The sequence below is a fragment of the Triticum aestivum genome, chromosome 2A (assembly GCF_018294505.1).
Source record: "Triticum aestivum cultivar Chinese Spring chromosome 2A, IWGSC CS RefSeq v2.1, whole genome shotgun sequence".
NCBI lineage: Eukaryota > Viridiplantae > Streptophyta > Magnoliopsida > Poales > Poaceae > Triticum > Triticum aestivum.
The window spans coordinates 304,844,329-304,857,307 of NC_057797.1; the positions used below are offsets into that span (position 1 = coordinate 304,844,329).

General features: G+C 45.8%; 1 long non-coding RNA gene across 11 annotated transcripts; it reads left to right on the plus strand.

The window, feature by feature from the left end:
• The first annotated feature begins 2,274 nt into the window (after positions 1-2,274).
• On the plus strand, positions 2,275-10,843 carry LOC123188572 (uncharacterized). Of its 11 annotated transcripts, none has more exons than XR_006494833.1 (9): positions 2,275-2,752; positions 2,936-4,040; positions 5,304-5,389; positions 7,511-7,784; positions 7,884-8,189; positions 8,649-9,005; positions 9,107-9,184; positions 9,602-9,726; positions 9,808-10,718. It is a non-coding gene; the product is annotated as an uncharacterized lncRNA (long non-coding RNA). The 11 variants fall into 11 exon arrangements; XR_006494834.1 differs by having other exon boundaries at positions 3,974-4,040; XR_006494840.1 differs by having other exon boundaries at positions 3,974-4,040; positions 5,335-5,389.
• The last annotated feature ends 2,136 nt before the right edge of the window (positions 10,844-12,979 follow it).

Below are 12,979 nucleotides of genomic sequence, written 5' to 3' on the forward strand. Positions count from 1 at the left end.
ACCCGTAAGCCTGCATTTGAGGGGAGCTTGAGAGGGCAGCCGTAGTGGGGCTTATAAACCACTCTCGAGCTCTCTCAGCTAGCGAGGTGGTACTAAACTTTTGACGCGGGGCAGCACAAGGCCTTTGGTCCCGGTTGGTGCCACCAACCGGGACTAAAGGGGTGCATTGGTCACGGTTCGTGGCACCAGCCGGGACCAATGCCCCCCTTTAGTACCGGTTGGTGGCACCAACCGGGACCAAAGGCCTCCGCTTCCCGCCCTTTTGGGCTGCTGAAAAGAGACCTTTGGTCCCGGTTGGTGGCACCACCGGGACTAAAGGGGGGCATTGGTCTCGGTTTGTGCCACGAACCGGGACCAATGCTCTTGGTATATAAGTGGCACTTAGAAATTTTGCAGAGTTGATCACACCAGTCGCCCCCGACGACGCCGAGCACATCGACGCCGCTAGGCTGCTCCACCTTGCCGTCTACGCTGCCGCCGCCAATGCCGTCTCCTCCCCGAGCCCGCGTCGTCCTCGTCGCCGGCATCCCCGAGCCCACCGTCCTCATCGTCCCCGTCGCCGCGTGCATCCCCGAGCCCACCCTCCTCGTCCCTGTCGCCCCATGCCGTCCCCTTCGCCGCGTGCCGCCCCGAGCCCGCCGTCCTCGTCGCCGGACTCCTGCCATCGGTGCCCCCTCGAAGTGAGCCTCCCGTTCCCATGGTCCCGATCGAGCGCCGCTCTTGCGCCCGAGCGTCCTTGCTCTCTGCCCCTGCTCCATGGTCGCCGCCGGCCCCGACGCATTGAAGAGCAGAAGGAGAGGAGAAGGAGAGGAGAGGAGAAGGAGTGGAGCAGCAGCAGCAGCACGCCCCTGCTCCATGCTCTGAAATTTATGATTTTTTTTCAGATATGAACAGTGCATATAGAGGGTGTTTGATCAAATGCTAGATGACTTTGGGCGTTTTTAGAATTTAGGATATTTTTTGTGGTGAGGTACTGATGCAAGACAAAGGTGATGGCAAAATTTCAGAATTTTTGGATTGTTTTAGAATAGGTTTTCAGCAAGGAATTTGAATCTGGTTAAAATTTCATTTGAATGAAATTTGAAAATTTTGAACTATGGATAAGAAGGTTTTTGGTGAAATGGAGTGTGGGTACTGTCATGAAGTTGGAGTAATTTTTGTGGTTGTAAAAGAGTTAGGAAAATTTAGAATGTGCTAAATATGTAAAAAATGTTTTTTTGTTTATAGAAAGTTTTTTGTTCATATAAAGTTTTTTGTTCATATACACAGAAAGTTTTTATATATGACTATGGATATATGAGCAATGATGATCCATGGATGTGTGTATTGATATATATGTATTTTTGTTCATAGCATTTTTTCCATTTATATATGTATGTGGCTATAGATAGGGATGGCAATGGGTAGGGTATGGGCGGGTACAACCTCCTTCTACCCAAACCCATACCCATAGAAACTTTTTATACCCACCCACTTCAATACCCATGGGTATAAACTGTCACCCATGCCCATACCCATCGGGTATCCTATACCCAATGGTATTCATACCCATCGGGTACAATATATAGCATTCAAATTCTTAAGAGGTAGAGAAATGAGTTCAAAATTCAAGTGATCATGGTAGAGTACTATAGCACATATGTGCCCTCCTCCAGTGGGTGGCCTCTTGGAGGCATTGGGGGAGTATGAGCAGCGGTTGGTGGAAGGCCGACGTAGTGGAAGGTGGTGGTGGGAATTGGGGATTGATGGATCGAGTGTTCGACAAGAGTCTGGTAGCGAAGAGTCGATATTTCATATTTTTAAGGAGTCACATAGGACGTATGAGGAGTTGCAAGCAGGTGATTATGAGCCTATGAGCTATGACTTGTTTAAGGAATATGAGATTTAGGGTTAGACCATATGAGTTGGATGTTAACCCCACATGTTATAGGAATTATTTTTATTTTTTTTCTGGGTATCGATTGGCGCACAATTTCTTACCCATGCCCTATCCATATATTTTGCGGATATGGATACCCATTACCCGTGAGTAGAAAATCTCTTCAAGTCTTGCCCATTCCCATTGTTTTCGAGTAGGGTACCCACAGGTACCCTTACCCGTGGGCAAAATTGCTATCCCTAGCCATAGATGTATATATATATATATATATATATATATATATATATATATATATATATATATATAGGATAGGGCTATTATGTTACCTAATATTCTGTTACCATGGCGCCCTATATAGGCTCGATCCATTTTCCCGAAGTGCTGCCGCAGCCCAGAAGCCGCCCGAATGAAAAAAAGACCCCGGCTCGACCCCAGTTGTCCCGAACCTCCCCCGAACCGATCCTCCAGCCCCCCGCCGCCGCGCCGTGATGCAACCCCAGGCCCCGGTCGCCGCGCCCCCAGGGCCTCGCCACCGCGCCACGATGCCACCTCTGCTGCGACCCTAGGGCCCGGCCGCCGCGCCGCCAGGCCACCTCCGCCGTGCCGCCAGGCCCCAGCCGCCGCACTACCAGGCCACCTCCACCGCGCCGCCAACCTTCCTTGGCTGCGCTGTCAGGCCCTACGTCGCCGCCGCACTACTCCAGCCAGCGTCCCACCGTGCCACGCTGCTCCAGCCGGCCTTCCACCGCGCTGTGCTTCCCCAGCCCGCCTCGCAATGCGACGCTGCCCCAAGGCGTTCACGGCCGCTACCCCAGTCTGTTCACCACTGCCAACCAAGGCCGTTCAACGATGGGTCGGTCAACAAAAGCAATGGTCAGAACTCAAAAGCTTTCCTCTCGTTTCCTTCCGCCTCTGTAGTTTTCTTTTTTGATTTTGGGGACTGAATGAGTGCATTTTACCAAGGCATTCCATGTGCCGATGGGTATGCTTGCTTAGCACAAAATTCATGAACTATCAATTTATTTTGAATTGAACTGGTGCTGCTCTTAGATTCAGACCTGAGGGAAGAAGACGGAGCTAAAATGATTCAGTTCATCATTAGCACCCTATAACCCAAACAGTGAAGAACACACCCCTTGTACTTTTGCTCTTGTTCCTTCTGTCTCCTGAATTCCACTCTTGATGAGCATGCTTGGTACTAGATAGATACTGCTGTCGTAGTTCTAATACAATATATTACAACAATTCATTGACAAAAAATTGTCAATTCATATATGTATGCAGCGGCTGTTCTGATACTACTTCAGTAACCAGAAAAACACAAAAGTTCAACTATATTTATACAAAATAGTTTAATATTTTATTCTATGACACTCAAGAAAAACAGAAATAAAAGAGGTTCATCATGTGATGAACAATAGTCCCAACAAGTGTGCTAGAGATGCAAAAAAATTGATGGCATAGTCGATGCTATTTTTCATCCAATTTCTGAAGAAAACTAAAGTTGATCAGAGTAACTGAAGAATAATCTATTAGTTCTCGAGTATGTGTAATGATGCCATTTTACTGTGCATTTGTTTCCATTGCGATGGATGTATTCCAAGATATGGTTGTATCATTGTGTTGAATAAAAATACCATGTTGCTGCAACATTTTCTGTCAGCTCCTGTCAAGCAATACATGTATGTGAGCATCCTTCTATGTAGTAAGTTCATAGTCGAGAAGTCAGGAACTTCGGAAAAAGAACGTGAACATAAAAAACCATAAAAACCTGAACCTTATCTTAGGGGAGTTCAAGAAGTCCGTGTCTAGCCGTCTGTGGTGTGTATTCTTATCAGTTCATAGTCGAGAAGACATGCATTCTTATCAGTTTATTTTTCTAGCTGGCAGTTTTGTGTATTTGGTTAGTTTGTGTGTGTATATGTTGCCATCGTGGTATACTAGAGACCACCCCACGAGAAAGTCGCCGATCTGGTTGAGGCATGCTCCTGTTCTCTATTTTCAGTTGCACAAACATTTAAAAGTTCGAACACCAAACCCTGGTAAGTTCTCCTTACAAAAACTCATCTCTCATATTTGTTCCTATTTTTGTAGGTTCCAGTTAAAACAAGATGCATAAGTTCATCATTTGTATGCTTTTTAGTTCATCTACTTCCCGATGGTGAGTCTGATTTCCTTCATGTTTCCATTTTCTTCATATAGCACAAACAAGTACTTGTGGTTATGCTTGAGAATGAGCACCATACCGTTCACCGCCGCCACACCGGGTCGTTCAACGACACAACCCGAAGTAGTTCGACGTCGCAGCTCGGGAGGCACACACTTCACCCCTCCATCCCAGGAGAGCAGTACATCTTGTGCGCGAGCAGTCCGTTGCTGATGTACACTGCTGCTCTAAGCTCCTTGGCCACTACTCCAGTATGTCCAGCATCGTCCCCAGTCCAGCCCCATGGCATTCGGACGGTCGAGTTCATGCCGAGCAGCAGTCCACGCCCATCAGCTCCTATTTCCACTATAGTGGTTGGGTTGCCGTTTTCCTCATCCTTCTCCGTGCGCGACAACCCAGCCCACATGTTGCTGCCGTCCGCCACCCCAAATAGCTTTGGTTGTTCCTCAAGCAACCATTTGGAGAACCTTTTGGTGTTTTTCTACTGGTGATTGATTTTAGCAATTTGTAGCTATCTGCGTATGGAATCTGAAAGTTCAAGATTGCTGCAGATTCAATTCTTGTAGTACAAATGTCCCAGAGTTTAGTGACATCTGTAATTGAGGTACTATGGTCTTGCATCTCCAATGTATGTTGCTGAGCATCCTCCCAATCCGCTCGATCAACTTCTTATTCCACCTCCAAAAAAAATTCTTTTTGAGTTCTATCCTTCGTCACAGGTTCACCGCTATTACCTCAGTGCAAACGTGCCAAAGAGTTTAGTTCAGACTATACTAAATGTCCATATTATAGATAATATTTGCATTGTCTTAAATTTCTGGAAACAAGCTTCAGTACAAGAAAAATGGGCCAGTTAATTCATCCATATCCAAACCCCCGTCGACGTGCGGCGGCAGGAAACATTTTCAGGTTGTTTTCTTTCTCTCTTTGCTTAGCACAAAATTGCGCAAATGCCTAGCAGAAAAAGAACTTGTTCGTATACATAGGTAGGTTCACGAAATATTGTAGTAGTACTTCGGTGAAAGGATTCACATCAGTTCAAACATTTTTGAATGTTCAGTAAAAGTTCAAATAGAGCAGAGGCTTTCACCTCATTTGAAAAAGCCTAAAAAGCAACAGTACAATGATAGAAAAAAATCAGTTGCAAAAAATATGCTGGAGGTTTGTCGGAATGGCAGAAAAACATCAGTTCAATTTTTCTGTACCATCGCTTCTATTGCTAAATGTTTTAGTCACTTGTTTTCTTGATGCCATCAGGTATTTCCTTAAATACTTCGGTCTTGTGCAGCTGGTACTAGTGTGAATGGGTAGCAAGTTCAACTACCAATCCACACCAAGTTCAGGTATGTTGCCTGTTTCCCACACGTTCCTAGAAGTTGTTCTAGGATTGGAAAGCTAGCAGCAGCACACTCTTGTTTTCATTGTTTAAGTTCACCTCAATTTCTAATTTAAGTTATGTTCATAGGAGTGCTTGTAATCAATTAGTTTGGTTTTACTTATGTTTCATGAATTTCTAGTACCCTAATAGATTTGGTAGTGACATGAGCTCCCTTTCCAGCACTCCAGGATATGCAGCGTTACCCTAGTCCAGCCCCATGGACTAGTAACAGAATATTATTTCGTTACCCCTCAGCCTTATAAGGGCCCGATGTGTAGTTTCCACTATCCGAAAACGAAGGCCTACCAATCCTGTCTGTGAAAAGAAAAAACCATGACCCTCTCCAGCTTCAGACGCCCCACCTCCACCTCATCTCTCCGGCTCAGACGCAGCTTCAGTGCCTTAAAGGCACCTGCCTTTGGGTCATTGACATGTGGGCCAGTCACCTGTTGGGCCCACATGTCATAGACACAAAGGTAGGTGCCTTAAGGCACCAAAGCATCGTCCCTCCGGCTCCCGTCCGTGCCCAACTCCCACCTTCTCCACCGTCTCAGCTGACGCCCAATGCCACCTTCTAACCCGTCTCCGGCCGCCGCCCAACCCCCACCTTCTCCCCCGTCTCAGGCCACCGCCCAACCCCCACCTTATCCACCATCTCCAGCCTCCGCCCCACCCCCACCTTCTTCCCCGAATCCTCCCGCCGCCCCCGCCTCCACCATCTTCGGGCCTCAGGAAGCCGCATGTGCCCGACCTCGCCCATGGTTGCAGGGGCCCGGCGCTGCGGGGAAGTGTGGAGGCGCAAGTTGCTCCACGACTAAGGAAGGCGCACCCTGGTGCTCGCCATGGCTGAAGACGAACTCCAACCGCCGGGCCGAGAGTATCCAGCCTTTGTTCGCATGTGCGTCTCCTTCCTACTTCACCTAGGTATGCGCCACCACCCGCCGCGCTCGATGCTCCCTACTCTCATAGCCGTCCTCAGTTCGACCCCATGGTGTCAAGATGGACGAGTTAGTCACGAGCAGCAGTCCGCCGCCGCGCACCGCCCCCTAGCACCACACTGCTCGGGCACCTGCTCAATTGAAGAAAGCAGACACTTTCAATCAACGTGTCCCGTTTTCCTTTGCTCCTGTAGTCCACCGTACCTAGAAACTAGATTTTTATTTGCAAAATCAGCTCACCGTACCTAGAACAATCAGTTCGGTCCATCTCCTGATTTTGAAAATATGAATTGTGTTTACTGCCAAAATTGATGCTCTGTAGTTCACCATGTATATATGTCATCAGTTCAAAAAAACGTACAGAAAAGTTCAATTGTATGTGTTAAAACCCAGTTTGGTTTTATACATATGTCAGATTATTAAAAAATATAACAAAAGATTTTGCTCATGTGGCTGTAAGCTCTAACTATATGGCAACAAAGAGAGAACAAGTAGGAAGTATTGTTGTTTCCGTATTGTTAAGTTCAGTATGTATTCCGTTTTCAGTACGTAAACAAACACACATGATATTTATAAGAGCAAAAATTACAAATGGAAATCTATAAGTTCAACTACATATATTACAACAATTGAAATACAAATGGCCGTTTGTGTGCAGTGCTAATGGCAGTACATTTTGGGTTGGGGTAATGGATGTCTGACCAAAGAAATTATTATTGTACTAATGTCAGTACTAATGGCGGTTTGTGTGCAGTGCTAATGGCAGTACGATGGATGATATACTACATAAATTATTGTTGTGTGTGTGACGGATGATACCACTTGCTTTTCATAACATAAAAGATATACATGCAGTGTTTGGATTAACGAGGCCATGTCCGCCTCGGCTTTCTGGGATCTTGAACAATGGAATGATGATACACACTAAAATGGCATACAGAAATCTAAATGCTCACTTGCTATTTGCTAGAGCTGATACTAGGCTTATTTTCATTATGCCACTTGCTACTTGTAGTTATCATGGGTGCCCGCTGGACAGGTTGTTTTTGTTAACATGATATTGGTCAATTAATTTTACAGACCTCTTATTGGAATTGGGGCTGAAACTAAAGTAGCAAAAAAATGATATTAGTCAATTAATTTTACAGACCTCTTTTTGGAATTGGGCCTGCCCCATGATCCAGCGTCGCCCTCCGCTGCCTCAGCACGCAGGCCGTTCACCACCACCACCAACGCCCGTTCAATGCCGCCCCAACAACCCAGTGCGACTTTGTCTCCTTCAACTTAAAAAGCGGTTCAGCTCAGTGCATGTCAGACATTAAAGCAATATTCTGTAGTAGCTTCAAAAAATGCAAATGGTCATGTTTCCACAAGACTAACGGAACACTGCCAATTGAACTGAGCACTAGCGGAACTGTGAAGGTTCGTTCTATAAAATTGCATCAGTTCGCTAGCAAAATCAAATTCAATTCATCTGCCCTTTGTTAGCTTCAGAAAATGCAAATGTGTATGTTTTTGCAGCACTGACGAAACACTACCAATTGAATTGAACGTTGACCACGTCTCCACCCTCCCCACGCCCGCCAATGCTGCGACCACCCCTCCCCCTCACGATTTCTCGTTGATATCGCTGTATTCATGCTTGTTACGTGAGTTGCCTGATGGAAGTTCTGCAACTGTCAGTCCAGATGGAAGAAGGAGATCCGTCCAAAGTGTGAGTTTTGCGACGTCGACGTGCAAGTTCTACAATTTATCTGTCCAGATGGGAGAAGGAGATCAATCCAACCGACGCATCTGAAGCGACATATGCAGAGCCATTCGCCTGAGGTATCGGAATAATTCTATGTTTTTTGTGTTCACTGGATTTCCGGATTTTTAGCGCAAGTGATGCGTACTGTTTTTGCCTGTTTAGTCCAAGTGGGAGAGCAAAAGTAAGCACTATCTTCTTAGAAGTTGTGTTTGAAACCCATTTTTAATAGTGAAACAAGTAAATCAGTGTGGTAAATGCTTTACTGTTATAGTTCTTAAGTGACTGAAATTTTGACCATGTGTTTAGAGTTAAGCAACTGCATAAGTTACATGCTGTATTGATCTACTTGTCATGCTGAAGTTCATAGGCTTCTTAAAATTTCTAATATACAAAAGCTGGTGGCCGCCCATCTCTGCATGTATTTTATTTCGGATGTAAGTCTCTCTATAGATCATGTTATGAGTAAAGCAATTGGACAAGGTTGCTAGGAAGATTTTTAGTTCACCTTTAATGTGATTTGCACTTCATATTTACAGAGCCAAATCCTGGCGTGCCCAGCCGCTGCTCGTGAACCCCGCCTCCATCAGCTCCACTTCACTGGAGCCGTCAGTCCACAGGAATAGGGGTAGCGGATCCCCTATAGCGGCCAAATCCCAGTGCGCCCAACCGCTGCTTGTGAACCTCGCCTCCATCAGCTCCACTTCACCAGAGCCGTCAGTCCGCAGGAGTAGGGGTAGCAGGTTCACCCAACGTCCGACGCCTTCTTCCATCTCCAAAAATCTTGTTTTTTGAGTTCAGTTCTTCGTCACATGTTTCACTAGCTGAAAAATGCATGGTGTTCTGAAATTGCTTGCGGACCACTAGCTGAAATTGCTTGACGAACAAAAGCAAAGGTTTTATCTTCATCTACTATTTTTTCAGATATTCGTCATAGGCACGAGCATGACTATATTTGCTTGTTATGATCTAGTGGGCAACATTAACATTTGGGTAGTCCTTCTGCAGGGCCCAAACCCGCTGTCGTGCAAGAAAAAGAAAGCAAAGCCCCAACCATCAGCTGCTCAATCATCAGGTAATTAATCAACACTAAAACATACGTGTCTAATCCAATGTTGCGAAAGCAAGTTTGGAGTTGCCTGACTTATCTTTTGGTGTAGAACTAATAGTAAGATGGAGAAGAGATAATGCAACAAAAATCTTAGATGGGGCAGTGAAGTCCATTGCGCATTCTGATTTTTTGTAGCTCCGGACATCAGTTGTATTGAGACATGGATGGCTCTACACCTGAAGTACATATATCTGACAAGCATGATCACATGTTCCCTTTCGAAACTGCTGTGTGGACGACAACGTGCTTGCACGACAGTGAGACGACGGGCAATCCAGCCGTCAACTACGGTTTGATGCTATGCATGGACGATCTGATAAGTGTTGTCGTCCACAAATCGTCCGTCAACATCGTGTGCATAACAGCACTGGTTCCCTTTAGAGTCTGATGGTCGATGGAGAGGCGAAGCGAAAGACGGTTAGGAAGCGCAAGAGAAGTGGCAAAGACAGTAGGTCCATGTGTATTTAACAGCAAGTCCATGTATTACTACATGAGAAGTACTGCTAGTGAGACTTCACTGCCCCATTTCAACAAACTTGTATACGCAATCCTAGTTTGACAAAGTACTCTACTGCTGCTGGTTTCAGTTCCCTCACTGGATTTGCAGGCTCACGACCATCCTCCAACACCCCGTCAGTGCCACTGATTTGAAGGACCTCGGTGAGCGTGTACTTCTCCTGGTATACAATTTCATTCCTCCCTGTACTGCAGTCATTTTGGTTAGTAAACTTGTATCGACGAAGAATAATTGCACCAGGAAGTTCATATCTTAAAACTAGATAAGTTCGAAAAACAAACCATGACCAGTTGAAAAAGAACCACCCTCACCCTATTTTGTAGCTCACCTCTAATTCGTTTCTCTCTACTGCTCTTTTCTCTCACTATTTTGTTTCTCCCTGTACTCCAACACGAGAGAGGTTTGGACAGACGCTAATCACTAGCTCTCTATGACGCCGCCGATCACTAGAACGAAGAACACCAGCAGGATGAGAATGAAGTACATGACATAGACAATGAGGACGACCAAAACATGGAATCCGTACACATAGCACCAACTGCAAATTCGAATTTTCTGTCTATGATGATTTGATTGCTACTTCTTAAAGAAAGTGTACATAACAGTTAGGTGTTTGTGCTAGAAAGGAAAACTTGTTTGAATTAAAAACATTGACCAGTACGAATCAAAAACACTGATCAGTTCGATAGTGCTCTCTCTTACCTATTTTGGTTGATGCCACGAATAGTGAAAAAATTGTATGGGAATGTTTAATTGTTACTAGCATGTAAGTTCAAAAAAATAAAACAGAGTCAGTTTGTCTATGAAATTTGAGGAAGCCCGTCAATAGACCCGAGGAAAATAACATGCTCTTTAGGCGTTGTCACTATTCCTGTGAGCACAAGTTTAAAAAAATGTTTACATTCTGCTCTTGCGTATGTTTTTGGGCAGTACAAACACATCGCCATAGTGAGTACAAATGCAACACCTTGGGAAGTACTACTAACATTGCCGCGCTGGGCTTTCCATTTGCAGGGTCCACTAGGTTTCGTCCTGAGAGAAGCATCGCCGGCTGGGAGAGTTCAATGATCTGAACTAGGAAAGTTCAACGTGAAAATTTGCTACAGATTGCATTACTTGAGAATTTTAGTTCAATGATCTGAACTAGGAAAGTTCAACGTGAAAATTTGCTACAGATTGCATTACTTGAGAATTTTTTTCTAACTGGGTGCAGATGAGCCTGGGCACCGAAACGCCCTACTCACTCTTTATTGACTTCTCTGTATTTTGTGAATAAATGTTTATATAATAAATGTTCACATAGTATACTCCCATGGTTGTACAAGTAAACATATACTAAGTGTAGACGTTCACTACGTGCTTTATAATCAGTTAAAAAAATGTCGGGTGAGTTCAAACTAGAAAGACAGACAAGTCCAAAACCCGCACAACAAAAAAGTTTCACCCGCGAAAGAAAATGTGGCACTTCCACATGAAGTTAATAAACAAGGGTTAGAAAAAAAAGGATGTTTATATAAAAAAAGTGCTCAAAAGTTCAATTACTCTCCGTGTGAACGTTCATACACTCTGTTTCCAAAAGAGAGTGCACATTTTACTAGGAAAAAACTTGGGTAAGTTCAAGGACAGAAAAAACTAGAACTTCAAAATCGACAAAATAGCAGTGAGGAATACAAAGTAAAGTCCTGTTTATGAAAGCAATGAGCAGCGCAATGCAGGGGAAGGCCTGGACATAAACGGAGAGGACAGTCTAAGCTGTTGTGCCTGAACTAGGCCTTGAGAAGAATAGCTAAATTCAATAGCACATACACACCTTGTAGCCACACAGGCCTCTCATGCTGCTGGCAGACGCCTTAGCTGAGCAGGGGCCCGCTGTCCACCGACAATTTCTCCTCTTTCCTTTTCTTCGTTCTTCCAGAGAAACAGAGAGAGCTGATGAGAGAAAGGGCAACATGCCACCGTCGATCCATCCCTCGCTAGTCGCTACCCGCACCCACCAGTCATCGTCGTAACCTGCGTCTGGCTGTCGCCGATGCACTCTCGGCTCTGATTTCATCCCCACCCACTGTCTATTGGTCGCATTCGTCCGCACAGCACTGCGGTGTGCCGCCACTATCTTGCAAGGGGTTCGGCCGACAGCCGCGAGAAGCCACCATCTGCTGCATCCTCTATCCTATCCCTAACTCTCTGCTGCCCCTACCCTTTCCAAGCGTCTCTCCTTCTTCCCACAAGATCGACATCCCTGATGGGATGGCCACTGAGTCACGGAGGGGCAGTCGATGGCGGTGGATGAGGAGATAGACGCCACAATCACTGCACTCCATCACTTCCTCCTCAACGGCAGGTTTCCTACCCGCATCCCTCCTTCCTTGCAAGTCGACGGTGCCATCATGTTGGAGACGGCTGTTGGTCTTGCGTTTCTTCGAGCTCTTCTCCTCCCTACTACGCGCTGGATCCGCGGGGATTTAATTTGACCATGGCGCCCTTGATGCCTCGCAATTCAGCACGTTACCTTGCCCGTGCCTGCTACTAATGCGACCATGTTGATTTGAGACGAGGCGCGAGCAGCGCGCCGGAGACGTTGAGTGTGGGGATGAGCCCGTGGTGAGGCTAAACTTCATGGCGATCGCTGTGTACACCACGCTGATGAGCAGCACCGCCACCATCCCGCGGACCGTCACCTGCTCGCGCCACGGCGGCTCCGCTGCCGCAGGCTCCGACTCCATGTCCGACGAGGCGGCCTCGCGCGACGTCTTGTCGATCTCGCCGAACGCGCCCAGGTCGTGGCGGTTCATTTCGGCGCCCACGAAAGCCCTCAGGGCGAGCATCTCGAGCTCCTCGACGGCGACAGGGGCTGTGGCGACTACGCTGCGGGGATGAAAACACCATTAGCCCAATAACACAGGTCCAAACTGATAGCATCAATTCATAAAGAAGACGATCAGTTCGACAAAAATGAGAGCATCAGTTCAACCCCTCGAATTCGTCAGTTCAAGAAGGGTAACAGAATAATATCCTGTTATGCGTAACAGAATAGCCCAGATGTGTGTATATATATATATATATATATATATATGAGAAATGATGATCCATGGAAAAGTTTTATATATGCAAAAGTTACATTTTTAGAAAAGTTTTATATATCTAGCTAGGAAAGGAAGAATAAGAAAAAGAATGAGAGGAAAAAGGAAAATAAGAAGAGGAAGAAAGAAGAAGAAGAGGAGAGGAGAAGAGGAGAAATAAAT